Genomic DNA, 22,288 nt, shown 5'->3' on the forward strand with positions numbered 1-22,288 from the left:
GTTACCTTAAATATGCACCATTGTTATGGATTGAGCAGCTCTTCCAGCTTTGCTCGTGTTCCTGCTTCGTGCTGCCATTGACATTTTATATAGGCCTTCCCAATGTATTCTCTTTTGACAGTAGAAGATCAATCAACCTTTCATGCACAGGTATTGGAGACTGCAGTCATTCTGAGCCTGCACTTGCTTAGCTTTATAGCCTGTTCTTTTGTTACAACGTGCTTAAGGTCAGACTCTGATTTAGCTCTTTCCCACAGATTACTAGAATATTTTTCCTTAATAGATCTTTTTACTCATAATATTACAAAGTCTCCTAAGAAACAAAATCAAACTGAGACTAAGCTTTGTTCTTCATTGTTTGACAAGGGATGTTATAATCTGGGAAAAAATATTGCGCCCTAAAATGTTCTGAGTGTACTAGACCCATGCAAAAGATTCATCTGGACCATACAAAGGCCAGGGCATCTACTCTGAGTGTCCATTTAAGGAGCACAGGCTACAGAAAAAAAAAAAAAAAACCTCTGCACTTTACAGATGGTTCCTGCTGCCACCCAGGAACAAAAGGTTCAGGCTCACGGTGATGTCGGAGAAAGGAGGCAGGGTGGGCGTGAGGGACCCCTTGTCAAGTGAACGGAAACCTAAGGAGGCAGACATGCTCAGAGGGAAGAAAGGGTGCCCGGGTATCAAATTAGCATACAGTGGCCCGGGCTGTGCTTTTATAATGCAGGTTGTACAAACCGCTATCATCCAACAACTCTCATCTTTAAATTTGTTCTATAGGGTCATAAATCTGTTTCCATGGGATAATCTCTTTGCAGTATATACTCCTTCAAATATATAGCGTATCTAACGTGCAAGATTGCCTGTACTCTGTGAAATGCAGCTATGCTGAACCAATAAGACAAAAATTCAGCTAAGAGGAAGGACAACAGAACTAGTGGTTACACAAAATACAAGAAAATGAAGAACAGAAACGGCAGCTATTCCAGACAGTAACTGAGGTTGATATCCTATGTTACAGCATCTTGTTGGCAGATAAATAATTACTCTGACAACAGCAGTGCAGAACTCATCCTACAATCATAACTTTGGCCATCTACATGGCCATGATCATAATACATCATAATTTACAAATAGAGAGCCACTAGAACAAATGATCTTGTTCAAATGTCACCATCCTACTCAGCTCTTCCACTCTCTGCTTTGTATTCCAAGTCTTATCTCTCTACCTGAATGGCAAAACAATACACTTTTTAATTGCATTAGCCTTAAGAGCCCATGAGAAAGTGAGCGAAGTTTTCTTTTCTCTCAACAAGTATTGGCAGGCTTATGAACTCTGTGGCAGGTACTAAGGATAAATAAGAACAGCTCCACTGAACTCGGTAATGTCTGATGATTTATACCCCCTGAGGACCTGGACCGGATTACAAATTGCAGAGTCATTTCTGTCCTTAATTATAGTTATGCCACCACACTGCAGAATGAATTTCTACAGGCGGAGCTTAGGGTCTAACTGAGCTTACAGATTATTTATGGATAGCGATGATGCATGAAAAGGAAGGGATTTTGCTTGGCTTTCACTTCCATCTGAGCTTTCACTTAGAATATGAATGCTTGTTTTCTAACTTGAACTCCGGTAGTAGAATTTTTAGGAATCTTCCACTGAAACAATGAACTTAAATACTGGAAAGCTAACCTTGCATGTGCTTAAGATGCAGCTGTGCCTTTCGCTTGTTTTCAAATATGTTTGTAAGCAAGTAGCTCAAAACAGCCTTAAGAAACTCCAATTACTTTACACTTCTGTAGACAAACTTTCCAATAAGAAGTTCCCTGACTACTATTAAAACTAGCGAAGACCGAAAAGATGTTTTCTAGCTGGAATTGTACAGAACAACTGGAATTGTCAGGGAAAGCAAACATACCTGCAACATCTTGAATAAGTGCGGTAATTAAGTGCACTACCGCTATTATGTTCATCCATGTTCAATTTGAACTTATACAGAAATAAGTGAAGTGGAAGGCTGCTGGCATTATCAGAGCTAAAGCGTGTATTATTGGTGAAGCGGACAGAGCTTGCTCAAAGAGAGACTAGGCAAAGGAAGAACAAAAGAATCCTGGGTGTCTGCTGGAAGGCTCAACATGTAGGAGGAAGACAGCTATGCGAGCTAAAAAAAAATGTGGGAATAATAGCAAATGTTTATTAACCAGAATAAATTTAGCCTAGAAAACTGGAAGATGTTTTAACACGGAAGTTCTAGAGGTGCATTCCCTTAGGATTAGTTAAGGAGAAAAAGCGTTGCTCCCTTTAAAATTTATAACAGGATTATATGGTGCTATGCCTGTGGATGTAGAGGATTGCCTTAGATACACAGAAAACCCCATTAGCCTAATGCTTCTAATTCATTAAAAATTCTAAAGGTTTCTGAATTTTTAAAGTGAAATAAGTGGAGAATAAATGGCATAGGTATGAAGTCCAAGATGCAGAGTAATTTCTTTTTTTTTTTTTTTTGCATTATGTGGACTACAGATAGACTAAAAATTGTACTTTTATTTTTTAACACTGTTTAAAAAGATTAAATGAGACGATATCTGTACTTACAAATAATGACAGAAATATCTACTGATTCAAAATTAATACTTCATTACAGAACTCCAGAAAATAATCTAATTTAAATGTATAATGACTTGAACTCTCTATGATCTAGGACTCTAGAAACCTAGGAGAAAAATACCTTCTTGTGGTAATTCCAGTACGTCTTTTCACAGCACATCATTCATGGATACCACTGAAACAACTATCCTTCTAACAGGAAAGGTCGAAGTTATTTCTTTTCTCCTTATAGCCACATATGGGAAGGACAAACATAAGCAACAAGAACACATGAAAGAAGGTATGAAAACACCGCAATTTGTGTCATATTTGGTATGAAATTTTGGCTTCCTCTTTTATCAGCTGGACTCTTTATGCATTATTAATTCCTTTTATGGACCTAATTATGATGGGTTTGACCAGACAGCAAATAGCATACTTTAGTGACGTAGGGCCTCAGCTTTAAGTCAGAAAACCAGAAACTTTCTCCTGGCTGTGCTGCGTGATGCTGAGCAAATGACTTTGTCCTTCCATTCTCCGAAATACCCAACTGCAAGATGGAGATGAGAGCATTTAGATACAAACTGTGGGATCAACAGACATAAAGCACTTCCTAAGAGCAAAATATTTTTACTTGCTTATGTTCGTGGAGCTTTTCCGTTGCATTTGGATCTTCCACAGTACTTTGGGGCCAACGAGACTTAGCCTTTGCTGTTGGAATATACTGATCAGTAACAAACTATATGGGAAGATGATGGCTTATTAACCCAGTTTGAAACACTGGAAACGCATCTTGACTGAGGAGAAATGTATAGTAGCCCAACTACTATAGAACGACTGACATAATAAAGGCTATTAGCAGCAGGACGCTTTACCCAACAGTAAACACTTTTAGCATACAGGACTATAGTTGCAATGACTTTATTGGAGCAAACTTCCAAGCGATGACTCGAATGTTCCCATGCCATCCATGACCCACAAGGGCAGCTCTGCCTTCCGTGTCTTTCTAGACAACGTTTTTCTAGCAGATAAGATGATTCTTTTGAAGGGTCAGTGGTTAAGACCCACATTCTTCATTCATGTCTGCCTTTCTGCTTCATTCCTACACAGAATGTTTTCTACATACATTGTTGCTTGTGCTTCTTCTTATTTATTTTGCAGTATTACTGTGCTTCACTTCTGCTGCTCTTAAGTCATGGTTTGTAAGCCAACAGCTGAGATCACTTTCAGATTGTCTGGCATAGCTCTGACCAGGAACACTTAGGCCTACGGTTTGGTAAGGGAGATGCCCTGAGAACTAGACAATGGAAACCCTGCAGCAATACAAAATTCACAGAGAAAGCTTGTGTCAAAAAACTACCTAAAACACACCTTTGACTGCCCCAATTTCACATGGCTCAAATACTGAAATAGACTTTGTCTGTAGTCCTTTTACAAGCAAGTAAATGTATGTTAGCCTGTTTGATTAATGGTTGGATAGGTGTTTGAAAACAGACCTCATATTTTGAAAATATGAACTTAATCTGAGTTAAAATTTTCTGCTCTTAATTAATTTGCACATATATACAGCATATAACACTTGAAAAATGTATTGTCTGTGTTGTGATTCGAATTCCATTCCTGTTCCTTCCTAAAATGCCCTGATGCAGCAAAGTCAATTTTTAATTTGCTTTAGCAAAAGAAAAAAAATTAAGAGCTTTAGCGGGGGCAATGGACCGGAATGGAATATTAGAAAACACTTTTTTAAAAGTTTTCCTAAATTTTTGTTGAATACATTAAAGAAAACCTATTTTACAACTAACTATCATTTAAGTAGAATCTACAGCAAAGCAAACTTAGGGTGTTTGCTCTGCAATATTAAAACTTTGAACTGCTTGTGCATACGGTTCCCACTGATAATAACCAGGCTAAATGAGGCAACAATAAAGATTTCTGCCCATTAGCTAAATCTAAAACAACATCCCAAGGGTGAAAGCTTTGTACCATTAAAGATAACGGCAAAATTCTTCATGACTTCAAAATGGGTGATATTTCACTGTCCAGAATATATATGCTATGATACACGGATACGTACAAAATGGACAACAATTTTTGTTTCATCCAGTCTTCCTTAGTATATGTATTTCAATGCCGGTCCTTCAAATACAGGAAAGAAACTGAGATTAATACAGTACAGCTAATCATAAAAAGCAGTTCAGTTCCTACGCACTGTAAAATAAGTATCCGCCAACAGGTCCAGGTTAGAGAAAAAGAAAAGTCAAATTTATCAGCAAATTCCAGGGTTTTGTGGGAGTTTTATGATGGAGTGTCTTTTAAATGGGCTATGCCATTTTGACAAAAGGAAAAAGTTTGGTAGGATATGTTAATTTCAGCAGTGCTTCATTTTCAAAAAAGGAATTGGGGAAGAAGCATGGGAAAATCCTTGCATTAAAGCTCTAAGCCACCTTGGCTAACTTCTCCAGCATGGAAAAAGTAATTTTCAGTATAAATATTATACCAAATATAAAAATAATATTATATTGAAAATAAATATATTTATAAATAGGAATATCATATTGAATATAAAAATAAATAGAATTGGAAAATCAAAAAAGTACAAAACAAAGTAGAATTCTTTCTGTGTGCTGAGCTGAAAGATTTTGAGCAATTCTGGGTTTTATTTCATTCTGTAAAATGCATTGTTGTTATTCAGTTTTGGAAAACTGCAGAAAACACAGATTTTCTTCCAAAACATAAAATTCCATTCTTGACCAGCTCTAGTGATTAGCAATAATTATCTCCGTATCAATTTGTGCTTACTGCCTTTAAAATGTGCTGCCCAAATGTTGATTTTTGATTCATATCTGATCAGCTAGAACATCCATATCGTTTGCTTTGGAAAGATCCACTGAACTTGTTTTCGAAAATAATATGGGCCAGCAGATATTCACTCAGTCAATTTTCAGAAAGCTTTATGAATCAGAAACACTGGCATTTCTTAAATTACTGGGTGCCTGACTTAGCACAATCTGTCACTGGTTAAAAAACAGAAAAGCGATGAAATCCCCTTGGTGTTCTTCGGAACAGAGGCAGATGGCTCCCATCCCCCTGAAGAAGTTTTATTTTGTTTTCCTCCTTTTCTCTCAAAAGAGAAACTTGGTAACACTGTGACAAAAACGTACTACACAGAATAACAAGTTCAGGCACTTTATGAGAAACTGACCTACTGTTTTAAAGTAGAATAGTATTTTCTTGGGAACTGAAGTGTTTTATAGGATTATAAGATGCTTGGGATGACACCAGGATATATATATCCAAAATATTTACAAGCAAAATTGCTTTCAGACTTTGGAGGGGGGAAGGGGGGATAAACAGAAATTCCATTATGTGGCCCAATCCAAGTCACTGATCTAAGTAATAAGCAGTGCTGAAATCTTTGAATCCCTCACAGTTTTCTACTGCAGTTTTCTACGATTATGGAATGATCTCTCATACTTTCACTAACACAGATGAAAACCAGAGTTATATAGGACAACCACTGGACTTCCCAGCAATTTGCTAACAAGCAGAGACATGCAGAAATCTGAGAACCTTTGGTTCTGTTCTGGGCTCAGGAAAATCAAATTTTATGGCGAGCATAGGCCCAGTTCTATTTCCTTATAAAAAACTGCTTTGTATCACTGCTTTTCTATTCTTGTTCTTCGTGTTTCTACACAGCCACTCCGTTCATCACCACCTCACCTACTACTTACAACTGGCCTTTCCTCCCCACTGGCACCTAGTGTCTTTCCTCCAAATTCCCCCATCCAAACTTCTTCTCTTCGCAGCCCAGCAGGTTCTGCTCATCTTCCTTCTGTGTAAAGTCAGGGAGGATCTTCTGCATGGCACAACTGAAAGCAGAGGCAAGCCAGCATCTCCGTTTCGGTATCAACTGCACTCTGCAGTTACTGCAGACAGGTAGCAAAAATAATAGTCCCACTTGGGGTGGGTTGGACAGGAGACTGCCCAGCAAGAGAAGTCCTGATTTTCAACTAGACTGTAAGGGGACTAGGTTGTAAGGGAAAAATCTTCCCGTTCCACAGAAGGTGTATGTTTGTGAATCATTTTGGCATGAAAAGAGCAGGAGTGCATAGAGTTGTATCTGTTCTTCAGATCACAACATGGATTTCCTAGAGTAGAACTGACTGCAAGAAGGAGCTAGTATCAAACTGCATAACCTCAGACATGCAACTAGACTAGCAACAGCTAAACTAACATCACATTAGGACCTAGGTTTAAACATTTCCTCCTTAAATTCTGGTTAATTTTAGCTTGGCGTGCATCTAACCAATACCCAAGTTAATAATCAGAACTCGGGACTAGTCATGCATAAGGGTACTCTAGTAGTTTAGTAGCTTTAGATGATAAAACTAGTCATAAGTAATAACTTTTCTCAAGCACAGCCACTTGTACTGTGATTGATAATCTGGGGCCTATGGATAATCTGAGTCATTATTGTACAATGAAGCCTCTCAGAGAACATAAATTATCCAATACAGGACATTATTGTATTATTCACGAACAAGTTGGGGGACGGGGGGAGAGAGAACAGAAATTTTGGAAGTCATTTCCAAAAAAAAAAAAAAAGCTGTAAACATATATTTGATGAGTTTGGGGTAAGACCATAAAATAAGACAATTTTAAATGGATTTGACAGAGTTATATAAAATGTAAAATTAAAAAAAAAAAAGGACAGTGACAGTACTATCTCAGAACACACATGCAATTAACAACGTAAAATCTCACCTTACAGGATTTTTCACCAAAGCTCCAGGTAATATTTTCAGTGTATGCTTAAAGCTTGATTGGAATACTTCACCTTTTGTTCCCTAGACAAGTTATTAGCTGTTGGGAGTTTCTTTTGGGGGGCTTTGTTTGGGTTCCCCCCCCCGCCTTCCACAGAAGCTTCCAGAATTGTTTGCCTTTCAAACTGTTACAGTCCATCTTCAAGGAGAACTTTAAAAACCTGATCATAGCTGCAGCTGAAGCGATGCAGAAATCCCCTCGAGCTGTCTGCAGGGCTCTTCTGTCAGCAACCTGAGTGTCAGTCCTCTCCAGAGAGACTTGTAACAAAGCTTTAGTCAGCTCACACAAGTTCAAAGGGAAAAGCTCTCTGCACGGGATGATGTTTGTTTGGGGAATAAGCACTCCTTTGTCACACTGGAACCAAAAATTTCAGAAGCAGATATATTTCATTAGGAGAGTTTTGTTCTGCTATAATTTTTCTGAGCGTACACAGCACAACAACAGTTCTTCATTTCCAAGTGGATGAATTACATAGAGGCCATTATATATATATATATATATATGTATATATAAAAAGCCAAACCAAAACAAACAAAAAATCAAGTACATGCTGTTGAAATATTTTATGATTCAATCTGTTTATTTAACCATGATTCACTGAGATATTTAAGGGATCAGGTATTTGAGATTAGGAACAAGCTCAATCATTTGTGCCTAATGATTAATCTTAGCCTGGAGAAAAGGAGGCTGAGGGGAGACCTCATCGCGCTCTACAACTACCTGCAAGGAGGTTGTAGCGAGGTGGGGGTCGGTCTCTTCTCCCAAGTAACAAGCGATAGGATGAGAGGAAACAGCCTCAAGTTGCGCCAGGGGAGGTTTAGATTGGATATTGGGAAAAATTTCTTCACCGAAAGGGTTGTCAAGCATTGGAACAGGCTGCCCAGGGAAGCGGTTGAGTCACCATCCCTGGAGGTATTTAAAAGACGTGTAGATGTGGTGCTTAGGGACATGGTTTAGTGGTGGACTTGGCAGTGTTGGGTTGATGGTTGGACTTGATGATCTTAAGGGTCTTTTCCAACCTAAATGATTCTATGATAATAAGCTACAGAACATTACAGGTCACAGTATCAATACCTAAATCAAAGCTACCTTAACAACAACTTACAGAGAAGAAAGATTGCTCCGTAAGCTAATAAATACTATAGAAGACTAAAAGATTTCAGGAAAAAAAATGATAAAGCTTTATGAATAGACAGAGCAACGGGCAGAACAAATGAAATTTAACACAGAGAGATGTGGAAAAGCAAAAAAACAACAACTAAGAAGACAAGAGGAAACACGTATTCCCTCTGGTCAGACGCAGGAGAAAGATTGAGATACATATAAAATTGGGACAAAACTAATACCAAATATACAATAACGCTTCAGTAAAAAGATCTCTAGAAGATTTAGAAGATTCTAAAAACAGAGAATAGACAATAGAAATAAAAGATAGAAATGTACTTTAGAAAATCTACTCCATCTATATGGGCCTAGATCCTCAATAAATGCATGTAATTCATCCATCTACAATAAGCAGGAATTTTATATAAAGTAAGAAGTGTCAGTAACATCTTCAATAGTTTAGTCAAAGCCTAATCTTTCTAGTCAAAGCCTAATATGTTTTATTCACATGTTGAAATATTTACACTTTATTAGTTTAATATTCTGAATATAGTAGCTTAAAGATGTAAAATTCTCTTTTCTAATAAGAGTTCTAAAGGTGATATATTGGATAAAGAACATGAATGATGCTGACAATAGTCCTTGCCAGGCTCAGACTTGCTGTTAAGGTCAGCTTAACAATTCAACGCCCTAAAAAAAATCTGTATTGGTTAACTGTGGAGAAGTTCTGGCCAAGTCCTTCGGTAGATGGCCAGGAACTCAAAAGAACCTGGCCTCAGAAAAGACTGTGAACAGCTGAGATTTCTGGAAAAAAAGCCTGAATGATTTGGAAGATAATTTCAATATAATTATATGGAAACAGATCAAGGAGTGACATGGATTTTTGCAACAACAAAAATAGTTAAAAGAAGCAGGTGAAGTAATAAGCATGAATTGAGTTTCTCCTGCTGTGTTATCATCTATGCACAATTCATAAACTATTTATTATTTTATAATAATTCATTATAATTTAATAGTTGTGTAATACATGGAAAACACATGCACTAATCTTTCATAAACTGATTTTGTGCCTCTGAAATACAATAAAAAATGTCTTAAAACTATCTATCTGAATGTATACGACCTCAAGATAGGAAGGCGGATTTCACTAGTGCAATTCTGTCCAAAGGAAATAGGCCATTCTGTTCAAAACAAATATGCCTGTTTAAGATATATTCAATATTTGGAGAGGGATTCAAGAACCATCCAGAAGTTGGATACCTGTTAAAAGCTAGTCATCTTGGCTACCTCTGTAATCAACTGAGTAAGATACGCACTTCAAGATGGTGATTTTTGTATCCCATGTTTGCCTTGTATGAACAACGTCTCCTTTCCCAGGAGCACAGTGCTGGCTAACTGGCTTAGACTAGATACCTGCCTTTCAGGCAAATAAAGCTAAGGGAGGTGAACTCCAGCCCTGTGGCAAAGAACGTTCTGTTCATATTTGTAGATGTCGTTCCTCATGTAGGCGGTTAACTAACCAAACCTAGGTTTACCTATTTTGAATCACAATTGTTTGGTTGGTTGGTTTTGGTAAATCTTACCTCAAAAAATGCCTCTTCTCAAAAGTTGAAGTGAAAAGTATTCCAAAAATTCCTGCAACTGCACACGCACATTTCAAACCTGATTCGATCTGGTATTCAGAAAGTCAGAGTTTGCTGTTTATTTTCCATGCTTGTTGGACAATCTTCAAAGCACTCGATATTTACTCGATATCCAGAGAGAATATATTCCTTTATTAGAAACATATTGTTTTCTGTGCAGGTAGCCTGAAAAATATACCAATTGGTAAAGAGTATTCTCTATCAATTTAATGACACAAAACAAGTAAAAAAATTTACTGTGTGGTTTCCATACAATAAAACATTAGTACCTATGCTCTTGCTGACAATCATTGGCTTTATAACGGACCTTAAGCATGTCTTTGTTTTGATTCAACAAATTTTTCTATTCCTCCCCAAACTGAGTCAAATACTTACACATGGTAAATCACCCGCAAATGTTTAATCTGGGCTTGTCTGCTGATAGTCCCCCAAATGGCTGTAGACAAAAGTAATTCCCTTTCTATTCAGCACTGGGAAGTTAATTCCCCTAGAACAAATATACATCCTTTTCCACAGCTAAAGCTAAGCTTAAGTGTGTAAGAGCCCAAACCATACCAACGCACACACCCACAGGGACATACAAGGTTCAACAGCAACAACAAAAAACACCAAGACCAAAACTTACAGATTTGGAAATGTCCGTGTTAAAGCTTCACGGCTTTTTTCCCATCTTTTGGTTATTCGTGTTTTTCTTGTCCAAAGTTTAGAAAATAAAGAAAAGCTGTGTACATAGAAAAATGAACATGAAAAGGACTGGTTATCAGTGTTTATTGTTAGAAGCAGAAAAAAACAGAAAAAAGCAACAATACATCCAATTTCCAATGGGATTTTATTTAAACTCAAGATCTACATATGTATTTATTCATCTGTAGTGTTTGGAAGAACTAACAATCATTCTGTTTTAAATCCTATAAAATAGAAATAAATTTATTTTTAAACTATTTTTTTCCAACTTGAACTGTTGAAATAAATTATGATAAAAAATTGGAAGAATTTAAAAGAAAATAAAAACGTCAATGCAATTTCCAGGTGCCATGAGCGTGGGTGAAGAACATTTCAATACCCAAATGTTTTTGACAAGAACTATTGCATTTTCATTTTCAGATAGTAAAAGTTCACCTACAGTAGGTTGGAATCCTTATGAACCATGCTACTATAGTGCTTCCAGAAACACTGGTTTCTGTATAAATCAAATAATTTTGAAAGGTTTTATCATGACTCCAAAAAGTAGTAACACAAAAAAGATATTTTACAAACCCGCAATACCTGTATTTCTATTTCTAATTAAAACCTGTCTTGTATTTAATACTGCACTATACAGACTGGTTTTGAATTGCTATAATTACACATCTGAATATGTATATAATGGAAATGGGGCAATCAGAGGCAAGTAGTTTTCCAAAATTTTATAAATAGCAAGTTTAAAATATATCAACAGATGTGCTGAGGGGCTTTTTTGATAAAGTGATGCTGAAAATTTAAAAGAAGAATTAATGTATGATTTGCAGAGTCTTTATACTTCACTACATTGGCATTGGTTCATTATAATGGCTGTTTTAAATGATTTACTGGATTTAGAAATGCTAATGTCCACAGCTTAACCCGGGCTCTCCAGAACTGTCCTTTATTTCTAGTATATAACAAACATGGAAGTGTTGTGGGGATTTTTGTTTGTTTTAATTTTATGGCAATGAACTATCTAAAATCGTTGCATTTCTGCAGCTGGAACAGTCCTTACGCTTCATTGTGCTTAATGAAACAGTAACTGGCATTGTACTATCCACGCAAGATGCCTGAATGAATGTTTTGTTGACTGTGGCACCCTAACACTGCTTTAGAAATGCAGACGGAGCCCTGTATTACTTACTTGAGTTCTGTGGCCAAGACCTTGTTCAAAGGAGCCCTTGAGTCTATCACATCAGATACACGTTTCTCTTACGGTACTTTGTCTTCTACTAAGACGACTGCTGTACTTGTTTATATGGGAAACTCATCTTTCATGATTTCCTTAACAGATGTAACCTCCAGAATAGGCGCAGAAAGAGACAGTGTGAATTGCTTTGGTGCTATATTCACCAGGCCATAAACTGAAATAGAATGAATTTTCTGATTCGTTGTATTTAAAAAAAAAAAAAAAAAAAATGTGTTTTCCTTCATATCTAGGATATTTTATTCTATTCACAAAATCACTATATATTTTCCCAAGTTATAATCTTGTCCATTAGGCACAAATGCTTACATCATAAAACTTGAGCCGTATGATAAAAAATTGTAACAGTGCTTTTATAGCAGCTATTATAACAGCTTTGGAACTAATGCTTAACTCAAGGCTAGGGAACAGCAATTATTCAGCTGGATTTATTCGGAAGGAGCAAAATCTCCCTTATAATTGGTGTAGCAAAACAATTATTAGGCAGAGAACATTAGAAAGAAGAAGGTAGCCTCAACAAGAATCGTGTTTTTAAAAGTGCCTTACAGATAAATCGGTGTATTTATCTTACCAAAAGCTTGAGAAGGAACTCGACTAGTGTGTGTCCCATCACGAGAAGAAAATACAGGATCTGCAAGGAAGCAGAGAAAAGCTTCATGAGTCATTTGAACAGATATTTGAAACAATTCTAAATCTGAAGGATTAATTAATAGACTAAATCATCTAAAGCATGCAGGCCCCTTCTTCAGCTAACCTGTCCTAGTAGAGGGAACCCTCCATCTTCCCCCAAGATGACCTAAAATTAGGGGCTTGTCTACCAACACAAAGATTATGTCCTTCTTTTTAGGAAAAAATCAGATCCCCAAGATCTTAGGTCCAGTATCGGGATCGATAAAGTTTTATAAAGATAAATGATCTCATGACTTTTTGTCAATGTAGCTTTTTTTTTTTTAAATTTTCTGAAGTAGCGTAGAAAACACAGCAATCGGTAAATTCAGTGGAAAAAGCACCAGTGTGGTAAACGCAAACATTTGCATAGCCCTAAGTTCATGTCACTAGAAATCAGTGGCAATTAGTATACTGTACTAATTATGTATTAGTACAATGCATTATCGCATCCTGGCCACGTTATTTACTTGGTCTTTATAACTCCAGTGCAGAGCACAAAGGCTACCTCACTTATATTTGTCATTTGCACTACCTTGCTTGGTCTCTGCATTGAATAACAGTCCCTGTTAGAACTCCTCTCCTAAAAGCAAGTGAATACGTAATGCATTCGATAGTAAGAACTCCAAGTATCCTTAATCTGATTTTCCTTGCGTACACGCGATGCTTAAGCGTTCCATAAAGAAAACACTGTGAATCCACAATAAGAGAATGAATTTTGATTTGGAAAGTCACCTTATGTAAATGTTAATTACTATTTGACTGTGTTGATTGGGGAGGTTTCATAATGAAAGCAGTACATTTCTTGCTTAACGTGTGACGCATTTAAAGGACTGCAGTAAGACAATGCAATCAAAACAGCAGATTTAGTTTACTCAGTCAGCAGTTATACGCACAACTGTTTTGGATTTCAAAACTTGCCACAGGGAGTAAGTGAATCAGATTAAAGACACTGTGCTGTGAACAGCATTGCAAGTAATCAGCTAACACATCAAGGCACCCTCGCTCAAAAGGCTGACGTTCACAACTGAGGTTACTGACACAGAAGTAAGAGAAGTTTAAGTATTAGAATATTAGTTTGAGTTCAGCGATACCAATAATTATGAAATTATATCACGACACAATTTATAGAACATCCTGGAGTCTTGTAGAACAATGATACTGCATTTTTAAAAATCCAGACATTTATTTCATCGTGTCATAGATTTTCTCAAGCACTTACATTCCCTAGAAGCATGAATCTCATTGATTTCAAGTGGTGTTTTTGCTTCTAAATCATTCAGGTGCTTCTAAAAATCTCACTTTCTAGCATAAGTTTCTTAAATATGCGTCTCATGTTTTGGATAATTATTTCATCTAAAGACCTCCTGAAGATTTTTTAAGCACACTTTTGTAACAGCTGCCAGTGCAGTTGGTTTTGCTCGTGCAAAATAATGTGATTTGCATTACATATTACTCTGAAATCTAAACATACTAGATGTGAAACAGCAAAAAATCCTAAGCTGTCATCTCAAGGGTTTTATTTAACTCAAAGAAACCTGGAATAAAGTGTTACACACAGCAAAACTAAAATCAGACATTCTGTATTTGATAAAACTATAATTATCAGTTAAATTTTCTTTTTTTTTTTTAATGAGCATGTTTGATTCAATACTCAGTCATGCATAAATTACAAATCTGATTGTTAAACTTTTGGCAGATTTTATAACAAACTCCCAAAAGTTAATTTCCACTGGCATGTTTAACAATCCTGTTTAACCCTAACAGAAAGTTAATTAATTCCCTTAAGAGCTCATTTGAACAGCTCCAAGTAACTATCATAAATAGACACGCCAAATGAAATTTCTAAATGTTTCAATACAATCCCACTTCACTAGACCGTTATATTGTTGAAAAATACATTTGTGCAAGAAGTGACCTGAATTCTGCTGATCCTGCAGGAAAAGATTTGAGAGGTAAGTCCCACCACCCCATAAATAAACCAACCCCCTCCCCAAAAATATACTCAGGCAGGGAATATACCAATGAATACAACTGCTTAATTAGGAATATCCCTTAATTTGGGTCTGTATTTTACCTAATGTGTAGCTTAACAGCTTTGTTATTAATCATGTCCTAATGTAAACACTTTGAAGCTGTTGCTACTCAGGAACGTTCATTACAAATAGTCCCTACGGGAATCGCCACCTTATTTCATTAAAACTCCTGCCTGCTGTTAATTGCTCTTAGGAAAACACGAACAGGTTAGCTGTGTTTTAAGAGACAGTGGTGTGAATTTATATGCTCGTGTGTCTGATTGCTGGGGCTCAGTGATGCACCTGATAATCCTCTGCTGTTGCCCCACACGATAGGATAGTTGGCAGCGCTAGCCTGCTTTAATCAACAGCAGTTGATGTTACAAAGGTTAAGAAAAGAAAATATGGTTTGCAAACCATGGTGTTTATCACGCCAGCCGAGACACAGTATCATTCTGGGTCATGGGCAATTAATTTTTAAGTTTCAGTGAATCTTTTGTGCAAAAGAAATTATGCTTTTTTAGCAGGGATGATTGATGTATATTAACTGAGCAAATTAAATAATCCAGGATATTTTTACTATGACAGTGGCATAAATAGGATATGTGACACCTTGCTGTTGAAGTCAAGGGTTTTCCATAATTCAAAGAGGTATGTGACTTTGTATAAATTGTAATAACATTCAGGTAAAATAGTGTAAGAAAGAAAAGAGCATTTAATTGAAACGTTCTCATTCAAAACATTAGTAAATATGCTCTATGTAGTAGAAACAGCCTACAGTACAATTTGCACAGGAATGTTTAAGCAAAAAGAAATTTTCTTATTAAAAAAGAGATTTTGAGTCAAGTTTCCAACAAATATACCTTAAAAAAGAAATTTATCTGTTATCTTCCTTACAAAAACCGATAGCATGATATGACGTTCCTGCTACTTAACTGGGCTTTGTCACAGATGCCTAAATAAAGTCCCTTGGAAAATATGTGGCTGCAATGAAAAATCAAAGGGAATTGGGTAAAGAGTAATCTGGGAATATATTAATGTGCCATTAAAGAAATCATTATTCTCATAGAATCATAGAATCATTAAGGTTGGAAAAGACCTCTAAGACCATCGAGTCCAACCGTCAACCCAACACCACCATGCCCACTAAACCATGTCCCTAAGTGCTCTCCCCTATTAGCACAATGGATCCCGAGCTTCTAATTTGTGTATTCAGTATACTCTGACCTTTTGGGGAACCAGCATTTTAAATTCAGATCGATGTCTAAAAATTGGCAATGTGATTGTTATTAAATGTATTCATTATTAGTCACTTGATCTCAAAAAAAAAAAAGAAGCAACTTAATGGGTAACCAAGGAGTGGGATACTAAAAATGCTGGGACTGTTTATTTTGAAAAAGAAAAATCACAAAGGAGACACTAAGAAGTATAAACAATGAAGGCAGATTAAACTTCTGTTCTCTTCGTTCACAAGGTAAGAACAAGATGACACTCGAAACTGGAAGCACGCTAATTGCAGACTGATCAAAGGTAATAGTACAATACAGAAACAGACTTTCAGAAGCATCGCCGTTAAACACAGGACTATTCAAATAGACAAAAAGGATTAGAATTTGTGGAAATGATGGGACTGTTCAGTTATGGTAGTGTGGACAAAGACGAGCAGATTTAGGGCAGATGTAAAAACTGGATCTAAACATTGGTTCGTTTAAGGCTAAAGACAATTCCTACTTATTAGGCATTAGGGGAAAACAAGCAGATTGTCCTAATTTTTACGTTGAATGCTCTACTAAAGCATCTGTGGAAGGCTACACATAGGAACTGGATACTGCACTTGATGGTCTCCAGACCTCATCCAGCATGGCCATTCTCTCAATTCTAGCTGAATAGAGCTAGAATTGAGCTGGGGGTGGGGGGAAGCCTATACGTGTAGTATCAGCTAAATTCTGCATCTTAGATATGAAAATTATGTTGGAGCTGCATTAGATCACATTATTTATGTTTCAGTTACTGCTTGTAATATTGATCCTCAAACATATTCCTCATTCAATAAGTAGTCCTACAGACTTCATTTAAACCAAAAATGTATGATTAGCAAACGCATGCTTGCAGCAGCAAGGAACGGGCTGAAAACAAGCGTGGTGTTTACATTCATGCTTAACTACATTAGTACAGATATTGCGCTACGGAAACTGAAAATATTTTGGACCATGCTGTGTCTGAAGGATCATTCAGTCTGTTTTAAAAATATTTAACTAATGAAGTATAAATTAATTACATTTGTAAAGCACTTTGTAATACTGTAAGTGAATACTAAGTATTCACTTTCTGTTATTAAATCAATAGGAACGAGCTTACAATAGTAACAGAATAAAAGGGCTCTAGAGCTTCATAGACATGCTTGTATTAATTCACACGCTTTACAGATCATGCAAAGAGAACTTGACTGAGCCATACTATTCCTAGGTTGATTTAATTGCTGTAACAAAAGCTTACCAAACTGCAGAGTCCAATGTATACCAGAAACAGCTGGAAAGGTGCAGTAAGTACTCCAGCGTAAACCATTATTGAAATATGAGTGAACAAAATTTCTTTTATCCTGCAACGTAATCTCTTTTTCACTGCTGTACTGCTCGGACTTTTCTTTCACCACCCGAGCAGTAACTGGGGCTGATACTAAGGAAACATGGGGAAAAGGGAATAAGTGACGGGGCAGCACAGTGCTGACACATGTTGTAGGACCCCGAGGTATCTCTTACACCAGAGCTAAACGAAAAGCATGCACAAGCCAGTCAGAAATGCCATTGCTCTAAATTAGACTCCAAGAGCCCTACCCTGTGCTCTTACCTGCTGTAGCCACTTCCTATCACACCATAAAATTTTCCCCTTTTACTCACTTTAGCAAGAGGGAATAACCCCTTGCAAACGTGACTTGAAATGCCCTTGCTAGTCACGGGTTTCTTGACTCCCAAAAGTTGATGCAACATAGCAGGTCCTTCTGTTTGAGATACAAGGAATGAACAAATTGCCTTCTGTCACACTTTGCAATAACTTATATAGCTGATTCTGTGGTACTGAATGGGAAAATGTTAAATAAACTCTATAGGGTTGATAATGGTTAGATGGATTACTCATTTAACGTATGTGTATTTCAAAGAAGGCTACACATAGCTGCTTCTACCTGGTTTTTTGCCCGTGTCAAATTCAATATTCCAGGATGTAGAGTAAACAATATAATGTAACTGAAAGCTATTTTGGCTGAGAGGATGTGCTTATAGAAGGTCTGTGCTATGATACTAGGTTACATTCTGATCAATTAACAGCTTGAGCTATTAGAAGAAAGATGCAAATTAAACAGCGTCTGTTGCAAAAGGGAAAGAATAAAGACCCCTTTGGAAATTTTGCCTTCTTCCAGATGACTCGCTATATATTTATCTTTAGAATTATTCCTAAAACCCTTTGAAGGAAATGTATCCCATTTTCCAGTTATGTTATTTATTATTGTTATAGAAAAAGCATACACTGCTTAGGAAGGAATTTAACTGTAACTATTTTCTCTTTAACTTGCTGAGCGCAATGAGGTTCTGAGATCACTAGGAGAGAAGGCTGACCATCTGTCATTCCTGAGAGTTACCATTCTTAGATTGTATCGTCTAAACACAGCACTAGTATTTTAAAGAATGATACGATTTCCAGGCCTTGGATTTTCAACACACGTAAACCTATGATTAAATCTGGCCATAATCAGAAAAACATTTTAATAATACATGCTTAAATTAAAATTTTTCCTTAAGTCCTACTGAAATTTTCCAATTAGCCCATTTTCAGTAATTTTCAATCTATCAGCTCTATTATCTTCGCTGAGCAAACCAGAATTTCAGTCTGAACACTCCCGATTATTGTTAGCACGCAGAGAGATGACCAATACGGTGAAGGCCCAGTAGCTGCAACTGAGGGCTTTGGAATTTTTAAATCGGAATTAGTCCCTCAAAAAGAGAATATCGTTGATGATTAAATGGTTTGTTCTATGGATCAACAACCTTATCACACTTTTGTTAATCTGTTCAATCATAAGAATCTCTGACTTTCTTCTCTCTTAAGCTATGAGTGAATGTTTTCCTATTTCAATATTTATCAGAACATCATAAACTACCACAAAGAGCAAAGGGCTTAGACAAAGAAGTTCCATAGTTGTTTAAATAATTCTCTGACTTTCTTTATGTAAAAGGGCTCTAATCTTGAATTAAATGACAGGACTGTGTTAAATACCTCCCTGCACGCATGAAGATTTTTACAGAGGGGCACCTGTTAATTTGCAAACCCTAGTGTCTTTGAGACTCTCAGACCCCTGCTTGCTGATTAAAGAAAAACCAACCTCAGGCTTTTGGGGACTAGAAAGGGAAAAAAGCAAACAAACAAACAAACAAAAGCAAAAAAGTTAATTCTTGGTTATATGGTTGGTTTGCAGAAGAAAAGCTTTTTTGTCTTTTAATAGATGGAGAAACCACAAGTGACTTGACCTGTGGCAGTCAGTCATGTCTTGTAGGGAGTAGGAAAATGAAAGGAGAACAATTTTAGGTGATAATTTCTTTTAAAAAAAGAAAAAAAGTATTTTTTTAATTTGCTTATTCATACTTTCCTTATTTCCCTTGAAACTAGAGGTTTCCAGTGGCTAGCAGTTACAGGTTTAATAATTCATCAGGGCATAAATTTGACATTTTAGGTCTCCATCAGAGAGTGTAGCTTCCTCACAAATTATTTCAAACCAGTGACAATCCACTCCTGCTTAATATGAACTCAGCTATTCAAGAGTGGTCTCCCACATTTACAGTGTGTGTAAGCCAGGTACTATGACCCAGCTGTAAAGATCAAATCATAGTTCTAATGCAGAGGTGTTGCAAAAGCGTTGCAAGGTCTTGGTGGACTTGGCAGTGTTAGGTTAACGCTTGGACTCGATGATCTTAAGGGTCTTTTCCAACCTAAATGATTCTATGAAAGCCATAAAAAGTGAAGCTACAACTCCAGCCCATCAGTAAGTGGGTCAGATTGCAAAGTGCAAAAATCTCCAGTCCAGCCTCTCTGAAAAACCTTTCCTCAAATATTAGGCTACCCCAACCACCACCACCACCATCATACTATCTGTTAGGGAAACAATGGCAGTTTTATGTAATAGAATGGAGATTAATAAAGGCATAGCAGGTATAAACCTGCTGTGTAGTCTTTACAGCTCCTACAAAGAATGAAGAAAACACTTGCTGGCACTGCAGAAATTCTACTGTCACCTATCCCCAAAGTCAGTGGTGCTTGCAGAGGACTTCTCCTTTTACGGATGGAAAGAGGAAATTAATCAATTCCTGAATATGAGCTGCCTCAAAAATCATAATGGACTTGACTTGGCAATGGTTAAAATGATGCAGGGAAATCGGTTTATATGTGCTACACAGATTGAAGCAATGCAACCCGACAAGGAAATGCAATTTTCTGGCATGTTCACTGAATGAGCAGGTGTAGTGTATGTTTCACAGTTGCAACAAAATTAGATAATCTCTAGAAGAAACAAGCTGGGATCAGCCAGAAAGGACAATAAGGACAATATTCATAGTGCATCTTCACTCTAAGAAACAGTCTGAGAACGCCAATGTTTTTTGCATCAAAGAAAAACTACAAGAAGTTTGAGCATACACATGGAATTTCCAGGTCAGTGAAGAATCAAAAACTTTGGAAAAATGCCAGAGTACATTTTAGATTCATCAGCATGTTTGGGCTAATATGGACCCCAAGGAGATTGCTAGGATGATTCTGTAACTGTCTAATTTAGAAGGTAATGTTATTGTTTGGATTGCCAGAAGGAGCAAAATGGAATAATAAGTCTCCCATGGAGCCTGGTATTTGGAAGCTGGGTTATCGCAGAACAGCTCCAGAAAGTGAGACTGCAAGAGTAACCCAAAGTGTATGGAGTATAGTCAGAAAATCTTTGTTCCCTTACATGATTTCATGGTGGGGGTGACGTGGTATTGTAAACCTCTGCACTGGGAAGCAGCAGTGACATGTGTTAACCTTGTAGAGAAGGATTCAGTTGGACTGGCAAATGACTTTGTGTCTGGAGGCTTACCACTTTTGTTAACTTCTTTCCAAAACAAAAAATGGCTGAAATTTTGGAAAAGGTCATATAAGGGCTGCCAGGATAGAATTACAGTCTTAGAACATATAAAACACCAAATGGTTTAGATTTTGCAATGCCTAGATTTTGCAATGTAAGCATACCCTTACGCTTACAATCAAAACTAGAGGCAAAACTTGCAAATTGTCAGTCCTTTGGAATTATATTCCAAAATTAACTGAAATGAGTGGTGAACACCCTGAAGTGTGAATAATGAAAAAAGCAATAGATTCTCTGGATCTAGGGTAATTCAGGTATTACATTAACCAGAAAGGCATCCAAATCTCCGTATTTTTTTTTACCCAAAATAAAGGCTTCATCTGCCTTATTACTGGGTAGAAGCATTTTCTCAACATCAACCTTGCTGAAATCCGTCTGGAATGTAAAGTACAATAAAAAGGGACATATTTACTAAAATAGATACTACTTATCTTGAGCTTATAGATTAAGGTAGAGAATAGAACCTACTCATGACATTTGACAGTGATTTATGGGAGGATTATTTTAGGACATAGCTGTGTTATATATATATACACACACACACACATATATATATAAAACAGAGTTGCAGCACCTACTATTAAAATGCATTTTCAAATCATTTGAAAGATTCTTGAAAAGTTTTTTTTTTTAATGTAGTATTGTAGAACGTAAGGAAAAATATTTAATTTTCCCAAGATTCCAAGCATGTTGGAATAATACATTATTAGTAGTACTGGATCTTCCATAAATCTTAAGAAAAATGTGGTCACCGTTCATGTGGGTACTTGCAATAAGGTCTAATATACTATAGTTAATAGTTCAAGAAGCATATGTTTTCTGCTACAGTCATTATTCATTCTAATAATAGTAGTATTCTATGTGAGCTCAGCTAGATCAGAACCGTCAGTAAGTGTTAAAACTGTTGTTACAGGTTCCTGAACAGATGACAAGTGGCAATGGAACTCAGTTCACATTTCAAGTGTCAACTATTTGTCGTAACAAACGGTGTTAAAAATCTTGCATCAGCTTCTTACCAGATTCCCAGAAATAGATTAACAGAAAGATTTGATCAGACACACAAATACAAATGATTATATAACCTCATTATATTTTTTTACATTAATTACAGAACTGCATCCCACTTTATTATCATATCAGACACTAGCAATACTGTTTATAGAATGCTTGGCCTTCTTTGTTAGAGGCTGAGGGACCAAAATATTCCCCCATGTCATGGTTTAACCCCAGCCGGCAACTAAGCACCACGCAGCCGCTCACTCACTCCCCCCACGGTGGGATGGGGGAGAGAATCAGAAGAGTAAGAGTGAGAAAACTCGTGGGTTGAGATAAAGACAGTTTAATAGGGAAAGCAAA

Source organism: Pygoscelis adeliae, unplaced genomic scaffold (genome assembly GCF_000699105.1).
Source record: "Pygoscelis adeliae isolate BGI_AS28 unplaced genomic scaffold, ASM69910v1 Scaffold10, whole genome shotgun sequence".
Lineage (NCBI taxonomy): Eukaryota > Metazoa > Chordata > Aves > Sphenisciformes > Spheniscidae > Pygoscelis > Pygoscelis adeliae.